The sequence below is a fragment of the Pelodiscus sinensis genome, chromosome 2 (assembly GCF_052426305.1).
Source record: "Pelodiscus sinensis isolate ZL-2025 chromosome 2, ASM5242630v1, whole genome shotgun sequence".
NCBI classification, from domain to species: Eukaryota; Metazoa; Chordata; order Testudines; family Trionychidae; genus Pelodiscus; species Pelodiscus sinensis.
Genome location: NC_143053.1, coordinates 89860329 through 89877129, shown reverse-complemented (window position 1 = coordinate 89877129; position 16801 = coordinate 89860329). Strand labels below are relative to the sequence as shown.

The window sequence follows — 16801 nt, the reverse complement described above, 5'->3', positions numbered from 1 at the left end:
TTGGTTGAATCTCCATCTTGAATTGGCAAAAGGACAACCTGGCCTCCATCTTGGTGCCTCTTCTCCAGGCTTTTAGCATCCTTTTTCCAGCTTGGTGCCAAAACAGAGGAAAAGGCGGGAACATGGAGTGCCACATGACAGTAAATCTGCTCAGCAACTGGAAAGTATATAGGGGAGTGTCTGTCACTCTGACAGGGCTCTGTGTCTCTTGATGCTGTGCAAGCAGGTCATCCCACTGGGGCACAGAGACCTCCCCTAGGGAGCCAGCCTTGCTGAGAGCTAGAGCCAGGAGATAGACCATCTAGAAGGGACCTTTTAACTTACATCCACACACAAAACCAGACAGAGCGTGCGCACATACCACATGCAGAATGTTGTGTCAAGAATGAAAGAAAGAAGACAGAAGATAGAGGGAAGTCCATTACCTGTTCCAGAGGTTCCTGGAATCTAGTTCCTGGCATTTCTATATCCTTCCTGTGTCATCCCAACGTCTACAAGACATGGTATAGTCCTTCCCTATTATCTTGCTTCCCTACTGTATGGGTCTGGGCTCTGGGATGCATCCCTTATGGCAGGGGTTGGCAACCTTTTCAAACCAAAGAGCCAAACTATGTCAAAATTCAGAACAAGTGGTCAACAAAGAGCTGTATAAGAATGCCCGTTTGCATTATTTAAAATATACAACTTAATATTATTGATAACTAACATGATGATTAATAAATGAAACAATGTACTCACAGACTTTATTTAATGGGGCTTCTGTGCTACATCTTTTCACACATTTCTTTGAAGTTTACATCATAACAGGTCAAATCCAGCTTCATGCCCGTAAATCAGGCTGTCTTCTGTCAATCTTATGGCAGGGAACAAGGATGTGGGGGTGCAGGAGTCTGGGTTGTATTGTATGAGGAGCTCAGGTCAGGGGATTTGGATATATGATAGATTCTGGGCTCAGGGTTGGGGTTTGTGGGCTAGGGATGTTAAATAGCAGTTATCTGACTAATTGTGTAGTCAATACATTTTATAATCGTTAGAATTTGTATCAACTACACAATTAGTTGATAAGACTGCTCTGCAGAGCTGCAGCGGAGGTAGCTCCTAGAGCCAGTTAGAGCTGGGACTAAGCAGTCCCAGCTAGTGCTGGCTCTGGGAGCCACCTGCACTGTGGCTCTGCATTTTAAATGTAGTAAGAGCCCGGTCTGCTTGGTTCCAGCTCGTGCAGAATCCAGCAGCCCCTGTTCGCAGCGGACCTGGGTCTGATGTGGGCAGAGGCTGCTTCACAGCAGCCTCCCCTATTCCCCCTGTTGCTGCTTTAAGCCGGCTCCCCCCAGCACTGGCTTCTGTTCCCCTACCCTTGCTGCCTCTCATAGAGGCAGCGGAAGGGGGGGGAAGAAGAGGGAGGGAAGCGAGTAATCAATATTCCAGTTGACTACTCGCTAACATCCCTAGTGTGGGGCTGTGGGAGTGTTATGGCAGAGACTGGGAATGAGGGGGGTGCACGGGATTGGTATGTGGGGGTATTGGTGGCTCAGGGCAGGGGGTACAGGTGTCTGATGGGCTCAAGGCTGGTGTGTATGGAGGGGGGCCTGGTACAGAAGTGTTATGACATTACAGCCAGATGGAGGCTGGACCCAAACTGGGAGCTTATTGGCCAGGTTTCATTTTTAAATAAAGTAAAATATTATGTCCAACACAAAAATATTTCAACATTGTCTTTACTTATGGCAGGTGTGGGGAACCTTTTTTGGGTCTGTGGCCACAGAAAAATCAGTGGGGACCACGAAAAAGAGAAACCCCTCCAAAAACCCCCAACACTCACTGATGTGGCCCCTACCTGAAACACCTCACTCCCCTGGTGCTCCAGTCCCATGGTGGAAGGAGGGGCAGGAAGGACTGAGGTTCAGCGCATCAGGCCAGATTTATTCTTCTGGGGTTCCAGAGTTAATGGAATTTGTGTTCCACCCTAGGCTCTGGGATGAGGTGGAATAGGGATGGGGGTGCAGGATCTGTGTGGAAGGTAGGGTGCAGGAGCAGGGTGTCTGGCTGGGGAGAGAGGGAAAGAGCAAGGGAGAGGGCAGAAGCAGGCTGGGGGCAGGGTGTCTGGCCAGGGGGCAGGGAGAGGAACGGGCTGGGGGCAAGGTGTTTGGCCAGGGGGGCAGGGTCTGGGTATGGGGGGGGGGGGCATTTAATTTGTTTTTGTGTCACAGGCACAGGATGGGGGGAAGGCCATATTTGGCTCACAAGCCATAGGTTGCCAGCTCCTGCCTGTGGTAACACTGTGCTAACATTCAAGCCATTATTGCAATGTTGCAGGGAGTTTTAGTTTATTTGTGTTATCTAATAAAGATTTTGTTGTTTTATCTAACCTGCCCGCATCTCAATTACACTAAACACCCATGTTAGGAGGGGGTGAGATCAGAGCCGGTCTTAGGGGTAGGCGAGCCGGGCAGTCACCCGGGGCCACCATTTTCAAGGGGCCGCTGAAATGTAACACAATGAATTGTATATATAATGGGAAAAACTGCATGAGCTTTGGCCAGATATTTTTCATGTTTTCTCAGCAGCACAACTGCCCCCCCCCCCCCACCCTGCCCAGCACTCTGCTCTGCACTGAGGCTGCTTCTCACTCTCCAGTGCCAGAAACCCGCCTCTGGCTCCCCACATCAGCGGCTCCCTTCCCACCAGACACTCCCAAGAAAGTCTCACGTCTCCGGACAGCTCCCCCTAGTGTTTGTATTTCCCAGCCGGGCCAAGGGCAGGAGACAGCAGGCGCTGCTGGAAGACAGGAACCCTATTAATTGCATAAAAATCACTGTGGCAATTTTTCATCACCTTTCTTCAAAGAGCAAATCAACCAATCACACTAGATAAGTTCTCATTCTTCAGAAGTGGTCTCAGCAGTGCGCCTCGTCCGACAATCAGAAAGGAGTAGGTAAGTATCTCTAATTCTTTTAAGCGAAAATGAGATGCAATTCTGTAGCAAGGAATTTTGTCACTCAGGGCGAGACCAAACTTTAACTGCCTTTAATAATTAATATATCTATCAAAATAATTTGAAAATGCTTCTTTAAAATATTTAATTACCATATATGCAAACTTAAGGATCACAGAACAGTTTTCCAACATTTGGGCTAACACGGCATATTGTTGTAAGGGCCGCAAAAAGAAATTTACCCAGGGCCGCCAATTGGTCAGGACTGGCCCTGGGTGGGATACTGCAGACAGCCCATCTTCTGACCAACAAAGTCATAGGTCTAACTGTTTCAGGCTAACAAAGATAGCTTACCTACATTGCTAAGAGTGGTAAACAAATTTACACACTGTGCAATGTAATTGCTCCAGTGTGGACACCTGTAGGTTCACATAAAACCTACCTACCATACATCCAAGAGGTGGATTTACTACCGCAACTGAAGAACCCCTTCCCTCCCTGTATTAAGTGCAGCTGCAGCACTTTAGCTGTGCCACTGTAGTGTTTCTAGTGTAGACATAAGATTTTAAAAGTACCACTTATATCGGAAAATGGTATTGACTCATTAGTCTTTTATTAAGACGAGGAATGGAGGAAACAGCAGCTGACTCAGGAAAACAAACTTTCTTAGAACATAAGGACAGACCCTTGTGAATAAAGATAAGTTTCATCAGGACAGGATGACAAAGCATATGTCTGAAAAATACATTTACCTTAAAAATATGCTTGATCCCTTAAATGCCTAGAAATAAAAGTATTAGCCCAATGGGGAGACGGAGAAGCAGTAATTAAATATATCCATTCAACATGTTCAATACACTCCATTTTAAACACAGAGAGAAGCAATTAAGTTACTAGGATGAAACAAATTAAGTTGAACCCACCAGTGCCACAGAGAAGCTCTTCAAAATGGGCCAAAGGAGGAAACAAAACAAGGAGGAAGAGCATTTCCTCTGAGTAAAGCTTCTCTTAAATCCTCAGTCCCATAACTGAGGAATGGAAGATAAAGCTTTTCCTCAATAAACAATAGCATCTGCTGCTATAGATAAGAAATATGCAGCTAAATCTCAAAGAATGGACAAAAGATATGCATGGGTTTAAAGTAAAACAAGTCTGCAACTTTGAAACAGACACACGTTATAAACAGAGGACAAGTGGTTATCTATAAAAACAAAGGACTAAAGAAACACTAAAAACAGTTGACAAGTCTGATATATAACACTACCACCCAAAAACCCACTGAGTATGTATTAGTTTTAAAACTAATGTAAAACTGTTTCCAGATCGATATACATACATTTTTTAAATTAAATTATTTCAAATAATATTTTAGTAGTACATGCATTACTATTTCTCTTTACCTATACAAATGATAGAATAACCATGCATAAAAGATTTTGTAATTGGTGTTAACTAAAGGCATAACTGGAAAGAGGTTCCACAAAAGTATCAAGCACTAATCTTAGAATAAAACTCCAGAGGATGTACACCTGTATGCAGCTGCAAATGAAAAACAGTAAAAATAAATAAGAGATTCCAGCTGTATGTTATTCTGTTTTAAAATTCTCAGCCTCTTATAAGAATAACTAATAATTCTGAGTAGGAAATTGCCACAATTGCTGTTGACTGTCATTGCTGCAAATGTAAAAAATTATTTTGATTTAAAACTTACTAGGGAGCTGCCCCCTGCTCTCTACATTCGCCAACTCCACATAGCCCTCTCCCCACTCTCTGATGACGTCATTCTGTCACAAGTCAGGAAAAACTTTTTTATATATAGAGCAAGCTAGAGAGTGAACAATACAGACTAGAAATGGAAAGGAGAAAGATAGCAAAAGGGAAAGAGAAAACTGCCTCAGGATGCAACAAAAAAGTTTTTGGTAATACTGTGACAGATCAGGCTTCAAATCAGATAACTGTGCTAATTCTGTGAACAAGTTTTCAAATCAACTGACTGAGTTTAATGTTTGTTTTGAAACACTGTCTAAGTTGAGAGACCAGAAGAGCTCTATATAATCTCGATTCTCATCAACAAAAGTTGGTCCAATCAAAGCTATTACCTTTGTAAGTAAAAGACATGTTATCAGCTATATTGATTTTTCTTATTAAGCCTTGGATTTTCAGCGAAAATAAAGCTTTCCAATTTTTGTAAAGTAGAATCACTGTTTGCACAAAAACAGAGCGTACAAGCTAACTTCAACAGACACGACCTTTAGAAAGCAGTAACGTTCACCCTGTGCTTGTGGGCACTTTGACGCATTAGCACTTTGAGAAATCTCCAGGCATTATTTTATCAGCAGGGCCCATCCAGGCATGATGTGCACTTTCACAGCGTATTAGCATATCTAGAGGAGGAACACTCCAGACTGCAACAGCCTTTCATTGCAGGAGAGACCTGAAGTGTGAAAAAAACCATTGAAGTTCTCCCTGACATCCAGAAGCTTTGCTATGTGACCAGAACTCTATCATCATGTTACATGTAACACCTTTATATAAACTAGAGAATCCTTTATAGATGCTTCCAACATATTTTAATAATGAAAATACTTCTCTCAGGCCCTGCATTCCCATATTTGCTGATAGTTTTACACTCTGAAGAGTGAATAATCTTGACTTCCCTCTCTTTATTATTTGCATTATAATAGCACCCAGAGAGCCTAGGTGTTGAAGAAATACACAGTAAAAGGCCGTTTTGGGGGTCCCACAGCACTTTTGGGGTCAACCTAAATGAACAAGACACATCAAGAGCCTGATTCTTATCTCACATCTGTAGGAAATCCCCACTGAACTCAATGGAGTTAACCTAATAGTAATAAAGAGTGGGAATGTTATATACGTGAGGAACAAAGAAACAGAAACATTAAGCAAATTGTCCAGTGTCAAAAAGGAAATTGGTGGCCACAGTCCAGCCTTTTTCTCACCACGTTTTTGGTGGTTACTGAACAGAGGACTCCCCGTTGTATTCTCCCCCCAGTATTCGCCTGCATACAGTAACAGGGCTCAACTAACAAAGCAGCAATTTGAGATTATAGTAGGTCTTCTACGCTCAAAGTGGCGGAGGCTACAGAATTAGTTATGTACAGTAGAACCTCAGAATTACAGCCATCTCAGGAATGGAGGTTGTTTGTAATTCTGAACAAAGCACAGTTTGATCTCCAGATCCAGCAGCAGACACTCCTGGCCACGATTCAGAAGCAGTTGAGCTCTCCACTCAGTCTCGGCAACAATTTGCAAGCTTGTCACCCTCCAGGTTGTGTGTGTGTGTGTGAGTGTGTATGTCCTTGCACATATCAAGTCCCACTCCCAGCTGGGGAGAGGAGGGTGAACAGCACACCCTCCTCCCGGATGAGTGGAGGGGTAAGAGCTCCAGCAGCCCCAGCAACTTAATGTAAGTGGCAGCCCCGCATATGGGGACGGGGTGGAATGGGGACAGGCGGATGCGCCTTCCTTTAAGATGCCTAATTGGTTACTTCCACTATCACATAGTGTCCTGTTGACCAGTCAATCCATAACTTTGCTGTTCGTATCTTTGAGGCTATACTGTAAATTGCTTTAATATGTATCAAAGGGGTAGCCGTGTTAGTCTGAATCTGCAAAAGCGACGAGGAGTCCTGTGGCACCTTATAGACTAACTGAAGTGTAGGAGCATAAGCTTTCGTGGGCAAAGACCCACTTCGTCAGATGCAGATCTGACGAAGTGGGTCTTTGCCCACAAAAGTTTATGCTCCTACACTTCAGTTAGTCTATAAGGTGCCACAGGACTCCTCGTCACTTTTGCTTTAATATGATTTAAGAACTCTACTTTGAATCCAATTAAAGATGTAATTTTCTATCACCACAGCCAAAGACTTGCTTCTCCCAGTGGTGTAGCAGGGGGAACTAACAGGGAAGTTGCTCCTGGGTGCCACGCTAGGGGGCGCCAATTTAGCTGCCAAAAGTTATGTTGTTAACTTTTTGATTATTTCCTAATGCACGCAAACTGAGGTGACTGGGTAGAGTGTATTCCTGCCACCATTCACGCTAAAACGCATGCAGTATAACCTCAACGCTTGCAGTATAACATAACTATCGTCCTCTTTACTTTTTGAAGGTTTCGCTGAAACCTTTTCACAGTCAACTGTTGGAATATATACGAAATAATCATAAAAAAGTTAACAAGAACATAACTTTTGACAGCCATATTGGCACCCCCCTACAGCCAAATTGGCACCCCCCTAACGTGGCGCCTGGGGGCAACTGCCCTCCCTGTCTTCCCTCGCTATGCCACTAGCTTCTCCTCATGCCTGTATTACACAACATACTTTCAGATACTGACCTTCCCCCTTCCTGCATCTGTCCTCCAACTGTAAACGTCCATGTGCCTTTAACATTTTCTGAAATGCAAGGGAGACAGTCTTGAAGAAGTACTTGGATCATCTTCTTCATTAGTGCCAATGTGAAAGGCCATTGAACACCCCTCTTTAAAAACACAGGGGTTTTTAGCCTTTTTGGCAAATCATAGAGCTAACTAAAATGTTGAATAGTAAGAAGAATTCTGAGACCTGCTGCCTCATTTTGCTTTATATTCCTGCTTTGAATTTTCCATGGACACACCTAGTAGGCAGTCAGAGCTGCTTTACAAAACGTTAAACAAATGAGAAATGCTTCACTTCACAAATGGGATCAACAAAACTAACTGAACCAGCTGCACCCTGGCATGGTTCCACTGGCTGCATAAAGGAGCTACTCCAGGAAATGGCTTACTATGACCAAGCTCTCAAGGTCAAGGTCAACTCTTCTTTAAAGTCGTCTCTAACACCAAACCATAATACAATGTGTTTTACTCCCTTCCACAATCAAAGAATAATGTTTACACTAAAAATTCTGGGTAAGGTTTCCTCTTTCACTGGAAAGAGGTACACTTTAATCTGCATCCATCAATTTCAAAATAAATATTGTAAGTTAATGGTCCATCTTCTTTGTTCTGAGTCCATATCTTTCAGGTTTGATGGTAATGGGTGAAGGATTTTATTTAATACATTAGACAAAGCACTAACTCTGATCTATTCCCTTCCCAAAAAATACCAACAAAGGGAGCTATGGGTCACTGATCCAAAAAATTAAAAGCTGGAATGTACAACCAACAATGTCACCCTTCACTAGCAGGCATCCTGTGGAGAAAGACCAAACAAATATAACTCAACTGTCTCACCAAAAGAAAACATTTTGAAAAGAACAAGGTGAAATTCAGTCCCACTTTTTTGGAGGAAACATATCTGATTACTGCTTCAAACCTATCTCAGAGTTCATTTGAATACAACTGGGACATGTGGAAAGATTTTATGACATTTGTATCATAGCTGGCTTGGGGGAAGGAAGAGGTTTCTTGCTGAGGTCAGGCTCGGGAAATAATTTACTTTTTTTTTCTTCAATATATATGCATTGTCCTTTGCTGCAGTAATTTTGCTTGGAAAAAAATGACTAGCTGAAACATAATGGAAGTAAATTAATGTTCCTCATAAGTGACCACCAAGGTAGCTGTCACTCCATCTTCATCAAATCAAGATTATATTTTGCCAGAACATGGGCTCATTGACAAATTCCACTCTTTGTTAATTTATTTAGATGGATCATGATTAATTTTTGAATAATATTTCCTTTCCCTCTCCATAAAAATATGCACCCTTCAACACCTGTCTCAGAAAGATTACATAAAACAATGTTACTCCAGCCTGCCAATTCAAGTGCATTATAACTATACTACAATGAGACACAATGTTTTCTCAATGCTCCAAGCCAACTTTTGCACATACATGGTCTGACCATATTTTCTGTGGGGTGCAGGGCTATCTTTAGGCAGACCCAGCCTACACAGCTGCATAGGGCACCCACTCAATTTGGAGCACCACTAGCGCCCAAATTTAGTAGTGCCAAATCCTGCGTATGCCCAGGACCACCACCAACTGCAGACAGCAGTGACTCAGAGGACCCCAATCCCCCACCTCTTGCTCTGCCTCCCAGCCTCATCAGCTCCAATCCCCTGCCCCCCACCCTCTAATCTGCCTCCTGGCCCCGTCGGCCCCAAACCCCCAGATCCCTACCCTCTGTGCTGCCTCCTGGCCCCAATACCCCCAATCTCTTTACCCCATACCTCCGCTGTCCATCCCGCCCCCCCAGCTCCACCTGCCAGTCTGCAGTTCCAGAAGGCTGCACCACTAGCCTGCAGCTCCAACCACCTGTACCACTCAGTCTGCCTGCTCCACCACTAGCCTCCCTGCCCTCCTTCAACCTCCCCACCCATGGAGTGCTGGAGGGTGCAGGCACTCAGGCTGAGTAGGGCACAAAAATCATAAGGCTGGGCCTGACTGGGTGGTTATTTGACCAAACACTAAAGTCAGAACAAAGGGTGCCAGGACACTAGCAAGATACCTGGACAGCATCTACTGCAACAGCAAATGACAGAAAAAAACATCTAGGATTTCATACTCCACAAAAAGAAAAATAAAGCTGCCAAAGGTGAGATGCAAATTCTTTTCCACATCCAACAAAGTCACTGTAAGATTTGTTGGAATTCCTTCATGCTAAATTGGACACATTGCAGGTACTGTTGCCCTTGTTTGAGGAGAAGTTAGTACTGCTATCAGCAAAAATTGATGGTCTGGATAGCTGAGCGTAGGAGCCTGAGTACAGGCAGTCCCCGGGTTACGTACAAGATAGGGACTATAGGTTTGTTCTTAAGTTGAATTTGTATGTAAGTCGGAACTGGTACATATTGTAGGGGAAACTCTAGCCAAACATTTTTTTTAGTTTTGGATAGCATAGGGAAAGGTTAACTCCCCTCTAATGTTTGTTTTGCTGTCTGTTCCCCTGTTCAGAAGATTTCACATCTATTTCTGTCCCTGTGACAAACTCAGGACTAAAGGAGTAACTCATCAAATACCAAACAGCTCTGCACCATGCTTTGAGCTAATAGCTTTATTTCCACACACCACCCAGGGTTCTAGGAGGAGGGTCCTTTTTTTGCTAACACAATGAGGCCAGCACTTTGTTTGTTTTGGTGGAGTCTTTGTTTGCCCAGGGAGCCCAGCATGTATAGGGGGAGGAGGGGCGGAGAGGCTGCTTTTGTCTGCTGTTCGGCAGCCTGTTGCTCAGGGGAGGGGGCAGCCTGTTGCTGGCAGGGGGGGAGGGGGGAGGCGTGCAGGATGCGAGGCCGCGGGGGGGGGGGCAGCGGGCGTGGGGAGGCACTTTTCCTCTGCCCGGCAGCTCTGCGGGATCCCTGTCCCTGTGGCCAGCTGCTGCAGGCAGAGGCCAGTTGGAGCAGGCCGAAGAGGAGGAGGAGGTGGATTCTAGGACCCAGGTGAGCGAGCCCCGGGGACGCTGCTGCGCTCCGGGAGCCCGGCATGTATAGAGAAGAGGAGGGGCAGAGAGGCTGCTTTTGTCTGTTCGGCAGCCTGTTGCTCAGGGGAGGGGGCAGCGGGGGCGTGGGGAGGCACTTTTCCTCTGCCCGGCAGCTCTGCGGGACCCCAGTCGGAGCCGGCCCGAGGAGGAGGAGGATCCTAGGACCCAGGTGAGCGAGCCCCGGGAATGCTGCTGCGCATGTGCGGGAGTTGCCTCACCCTGTTCGTATCTAGGGATCCGACGTAAGTCGGATCCACGTAAGTCGGGGACTGCCTGTATTGTAGAAAATCAGTGATCTAGAGAAAAATGAAAGTCACCACTTGTTATATCATGTCATTACAATATGAATTTGCCAAATGGATGATACAATAACTGAAAAATTAAGGCAAAAGGTAAAAATATGTGGGTCTTATCCTGAGTAGGTGTAATAGGGGATTATGCAGCTATAAGACAGCAGACTCTTCAATCATGAGAATATATCTATGCAGATCTTCTTTTGAAACACAAAGTATTTAATGGAAATATTAGTATTTAGTAATATAAAAACATGCAGAGGAGTATTTTACAAGACTAGCTAAAAAAAGTGTAAAAACAAACAACAAAAATCTAGACTAAGGGTATGTCTACACTACCACCCTAGTTCGAACTAGGGTGGTAATGTAGGCAACCGGAGTTGCAAATGAAGCCCGGGATTTGAATTTCCCGGGCTTCATTTGCATCTCGCCGGGCGCCGCCATTTTTAAATGTCCACTAGTGCCAACTCCGTGCCGCGTGGCTACACGTGGCACGGACTAGGTAGTTCGGACTAGGCTTCCTATTCACGAGGAGTAACAGTAGTTTGGAATAGGAAGCCTAATCCGAACTACCTAGTCTGTGCCACGTGTAGCCGCGCGGCACGGAGTCGGCACTAGCGGACATTTAAAAATGGCGGCGCCCGCGAGATGCAAATGAAGCCCGGGAAATTCAAATCCCGGGCTTCATTTGCAACTCCGGTTGCCTACATTACCACCCTAATTTGAACTAGGGTAGTGGTGTAGACATACCCTTACTGATTAAATAAGAGCCAGTGTATGTGTTAAGATGATGAATCTCGACTCCAGTGTTACAGATTGCAATTCTATGAAAGTGCAAGTGACTCTTTTTTAAAACCTGGAGGAAAATTTGCTTTCCTTTCTGCAGATTATTGTCAAACAGACTTACAAACCTTCAAAATCAAAGACTAAATTTACTTTAAGTAATTTCCAAGACGACAACATTTTACTTGCATTCTGTCAGACCAACAAAATATGAGCAACAACTAACAAAAATGTATGCAATTCTTCTTAGGCTGCTAGTTGACAGTACTAAGTGGGAAGAACATTTAATAGGAACTTTGTGTACCATCCTGTAACTGAGATCTCATCATTCCTCCTGATTAATATCAATTTCTGCACTGGACTGTATGAATAAAATTAAAGAAAGAACAATTCAAAGAATTGTTGAAAATAGGCAATTATGAGCCTGAATGAAATAAAGGAAAAAATCTACAGATAAACCTTCTTTGGCAAAATATTTTGCCTTGAATTAACCTCTCTTTAAAGAATTTGGATTTAGTTTCAACTACTGAATTATAATTAGCTCTTTTAGAATAAACACCTCTCTTTAAAACATGCAAACGCTTTGTCTTCCAAGGATATTTTTCATAGACACTTTTTAAAAATATGCTATTAATGGCAAACAGCATCAACATGTGGTGTGGGCTGCTGTTATATCTTGAAACTCTTAAGTTAAATACAGAAAGCAAGTTAAGTCACCACTGAAGAAGTGGTTTAATCAACTAATTTAATTAAACAAAAAGATCCAAGCCCTAATAACTAAGGCCCTGATCTAGGAAAGATCTAAAGTACATGCACAAGCATCCAGTTTTCAACTGTAACGCCCAGTCAAAAGGGAGTTCAAGTGGGTTGCCCTGCCCCAAACACTGGGTCTGAACTCCCATGCCAATTGGAGCTCTGAGGATGTTGACTGTAGGAGAGAGCAGCAAGTGGAGCCTCCTGGCCCCCCACATAGGAGCCGGACCTAGGGCTCAGTGTGCAGCCAGGACAGGCAGGGAGCCTGCCTTACCCCCAAAGCACCACTGACTGGGAGTTGCCAAAGGTCAGCCCTTGTGCCCCCAACCTTCTGCCCAAGCTCCCAGCCCCCCCAAGCCCTGTTGCACACCAAACCCCACATCCCACGCCCCACCCCAGAGCTTGCCTCCCCAGCCAAAGCTCTCATCCCCTCCCACACATTAAACCCCTGTCAGATCCCAGAACCCCCTCCCATTTGCTGAATTCCTCATATCTGACCCCACCTTGGAGCCCATCACACTGAATTATAACCTTCACCCTCTCCCACACCAACCCTTGCCCCAGCCCACTGAAAAGGGTTGGAGAAAGGGAGCACCCAAAGGCGGGGGAATGTAGTGAGTGGGGAGCATGGCCTTGGGATATGGAAGGCTCTAGGGAGCTCAGTTTTGTGCAATTAGAAAGTTGGCCACTCTGACGTGCACTTAGGTGCTTTGTTTAATGTAAGTTAACTTCAGGATCATTTAAAAAATCAGAGATGAGCTGTAAACAATCACATGTTCAGAGTTGATAATGGATCGAATTCTTTGAACAGACATTAAAGGGACATTTAAAGGACTGAAGGGACATTCAAGTTTGTCTCTACATCCCAAATAATGGCACTGGGATCATACAGCTGCTATTGTGCAATGGTTTATTGAGTGTCCTCTGGCATTTCAACTTCTGTCCCTTCACAGTTAGTATCACAGAATCATAGGGCTGGAAGAGACCTCAGGAGGTCATCAAGTCCAACCCCTTACCCAAAACAGGACCAACCCAACTAAATCATCCCAGCCAGCACTTTGTCAAGCCAGGACTTAAAAACCTCTAGGGATGGAGATTACACCATCTCCATAAGTAACCCATTCCAATACTTTACCACCCTCCTTGCAAAATAGTTTTTCCTAATATCTAACCTAGACCTTCCCCGCTGCAACTTGAGACCATTGCTCCTTGTTCTGTTATCCCTCACTACTGAGAACAGCCTCTCTTCATCCTCTTTGGAATCTCCCTTCAGGAAGCTGAAGGTTGCTATCAAATCCCCCTCACTCTTTTCTTCTGCAGACTAAATAAGCCCAAATTCCTCAGCCTGTCCTCGTAGGTCATGTGCTCCAGCCCTCTCCTCTGGACCCTCTCAATGCATCCATAGCCTTTCTATAGTGCACGCCCCAGAACTGAACACAAAACTCCAGATGTGGCCTCACCAGTGCCGAATAAAGGGAACTAATCACTTCTCTAGGTCTGCTGGAAAAGCTCTGACTAATGCACCCTAATATGCCATTTAGCCTTCTTGGCTACAAGGGCACACTGTTGACTCATATCCAGCTTTTCATCCACAGTAATTCCCAGGTCATTTTCTACTGAACTGCTATTTAGCCAGTCAGTCCCCAGACTGTAACAATGCTTGGGATTCTTCCACCCCAAGTGCAAGACTGGGCACTTGTCCTTGTTGAACCTCACCAGATTTCTTTTGGCCCAATCCGCCAATTTGTCTAAGTCACTCTGGACCTGATCCCTATCATCCAACGTATCTACTTCTCCCCCTAACTTAAGTGTCATCTGCAAATTTGCTGAGAGTGCAATCCATCCCCTCATCCAGGTAATTAATAAAGATGATGAACAAAACTGGCCCTAGAAACAATCTTTGGGGCACTCCACTTTAAACAGACCGCCAACCAGACATCGAGTTTGATCACAGCCGATGATCAGCCCTTTGGGCCCAACAATCTACCCAGCTTTCTAGCCACCTTAGAGTTCATTTATCCAATCCATACTTCCTTAACTTGCTGGCAAGAATATTGTGGGAGACCGTATCAAGTTACACCACATCCACTGACTTTCCCATATCCACAGAGCCAGTTACCTCATCAGAGAAGCTAATCAGATTGGTCAGGCATGACTTGCCCTTTGTGAATCCATGTTGACTATTCCTGATCACTTTCCCCTCTTCCAAGGGCATCAAAATGGATTCCTTGAGGATCCCCTCCATGATTTTTCCAGAGACTGAGGTAAGGATGACTAGTCTGTAGTTCCCTGGATTGTCCTTCTTCCCTTTTTTAAAGATGGGCACTACATTTGCCTTTTTCCAGTTACCCGGGATCTCTCCTGATCTCCACAAGTTTTCAAAGATAATGGCCAAAGGCTCTGCAATGACATTTGCCAATTCCTTCAGTACCCTCAGATGCATTAAATCCAGAACCATGTATTTGTGTATGTTTAGCTTTTCTAAATGGTTCTTAACTTGTTCTTTCTCCACCGAGGGCTGCCTACCTCCTTCCCATACTGCATTGCCTAGTGCAGTAGTCTGGGAGCTGACCTTGTCTGTGAAGACAGAGGCAAAGAAAGCATTGAGTACTTCAGCTTTTCCCATATCATCTGTTACTAGGTTACCTCCCTCTTCCACTAAGGGCCCCACACCCTCCCTGAACACCTTCTTATTGCTAACATGCCTGTAGAAAGCTTTCTTGTTAACCTTCATGTTAGCATCCCAGGGGATCCTTCCCATCAGTTCTCTGAGGGAGTCAAAGTCTGCTCTTCTAAAGTCCAGAGTGTGTATTTTGCTGCTCTCCTTTTTACCTTTTGTCAGGATCCTGAAATCTACCATCTCATGATCATCTTATTACTTAAAGACTAAGTACATCCCCAGGTGTGAAAAACCTCATGCCTTCAATCATCCCAATCATCTCCCCTAAATTCACTGCTGCCTTACTGCAGATATGAAATAGAACTTACTTAAAATATTTCATAATCATGCTTTGAGGCTAATCAGATACTTCATACATGAAGGACAGCCAATCAGAAAGCTTAGTTTGTGTTGTACTCGAAATAAACTGTAATAATTTAGTAATTGTTGTGCTAATCACCAGTGCAGGCATACATGTGTGACAGAGGGATAAATTATAATTACATGGGAACATAGGATTTTTTAGTATGATTATTGTTGCTAGGAGATCTGTACAAACACAGGACAAAAAAAAGGACAGAGTTTACAATCTAAGCACAACAAGAGACAATAGATGGATACAGAAAAAGGAGTACAAAGAATTAATATGACAATACTGGTCAGCATGCTAGGCAGTGGACTCAGTACACCAGTAGCCTAATCACTGTTAAGTTTTTTGTCGGCATCAAAGCAAAAGATAATTTGAAGGAGCATAAATGTAGCTTAGCAGATGTTTGCAGTGAACTCTGCTTACGCATGAGGAGAGGAAGTATGGAGGTGCTTGTTTGAAATTTTAGTAAGTGGATGATGGAGGCTGCAATCCTAGGCTGTTCAGAGGCAGGATTCAACCTTTCAATAGCAAATGAGATGATGATAGGTGAGAGTAAGGATGATCCACTAAGGGCCATGAATTGCCACACTAGATCAGAGCAGTGGCCTAACTAGTCCAAGATCTTGTCTCCAACAGGAGCCAAAACTAGATGCTTCAGGGGCAGGTACAAGATTCTGCAGTAAGCTTCAGTGAAATAACCTCCTCTCCTCCATGTCTCACCTCCATCATCTTAATTAAAGGTCAACTTAAATGTTAAAGCACAAGGTTTATTATCACTTCCAATAACAAGTCTTGGTATACTTAATATCTGCTACTCAAATAATATTGTGAGTTATTTGTTGAAAAGTGACAATTTAGACAGCCTACATAAATTACAGAGAATGAATATTGTTCATATCCATGCATGAAAACTGCATGCTACTGTTTAGCAAAACAAAAATTCAAACAGTTGTGTACACGTTGAAAGTTTCTCTCAAGTTAAGGACAGCATTCAATCACTGACATCATATATCTTAGCATTTGGACGTTGGAAAAAAAAATCTAGAAGTATAGGATTTTCAATTACCTTGCAAGAGAGAAAATATTTCTAGACAGCTTTACTAAAGTAACCTGCACATAGTTGAATAAAATCCCTTCTGAATCCTGATTTATAAAGTGAAAAATCTCTCCACAAGGGAGAAATAAGTAGGAAGCTAAACCTAGAAATATATAAGGAAAGTGTAAGGTTTCTTAACAAAATAAAATACAGGCAGTCCCCGGGTTACATGGATCCGACTTACATCGAATCCCTACTTACAAACTGGGTGAGGCAACCCTGCACTAGCTGCTTCCCCCCAGCAGACCAAGGAGATGCAAAGCTAGCGCGCGCGCCCCCCCTCCCCTCCCAGCAGACCAGGGAGACACAGAGCGGCTTTTCTCAGCAGACACCTCAGCTTGAGAATAAAGGACTAAGGGAAGTGAGGTGTGGGAGAATAAAACTAAGCTCTGGAGAAATGTTTGGCTAGAGTTTCCCCTACATATGTAGCAGTTCTGACTTACATACAAATTCAACTTAAGAACAAACCTACAGTCCTATCTTGTACGTAACCCGGGGA

General features: G+C 44.0%; 1 protein-coding gene across 2 annotated transcripts in view; it reads right to left on the bottom strand.

Annotated features, from left to right (window-relative positions):
- Positions 1-16801, bottom strand: part of LDLRAD4 (low density lipoprotein receptor class A domain containing 4) — a 445713-nt gene that overhangs the window by 334368 nt on the left and 94544 nt on the right. The window lies entirely within an intron of this gene.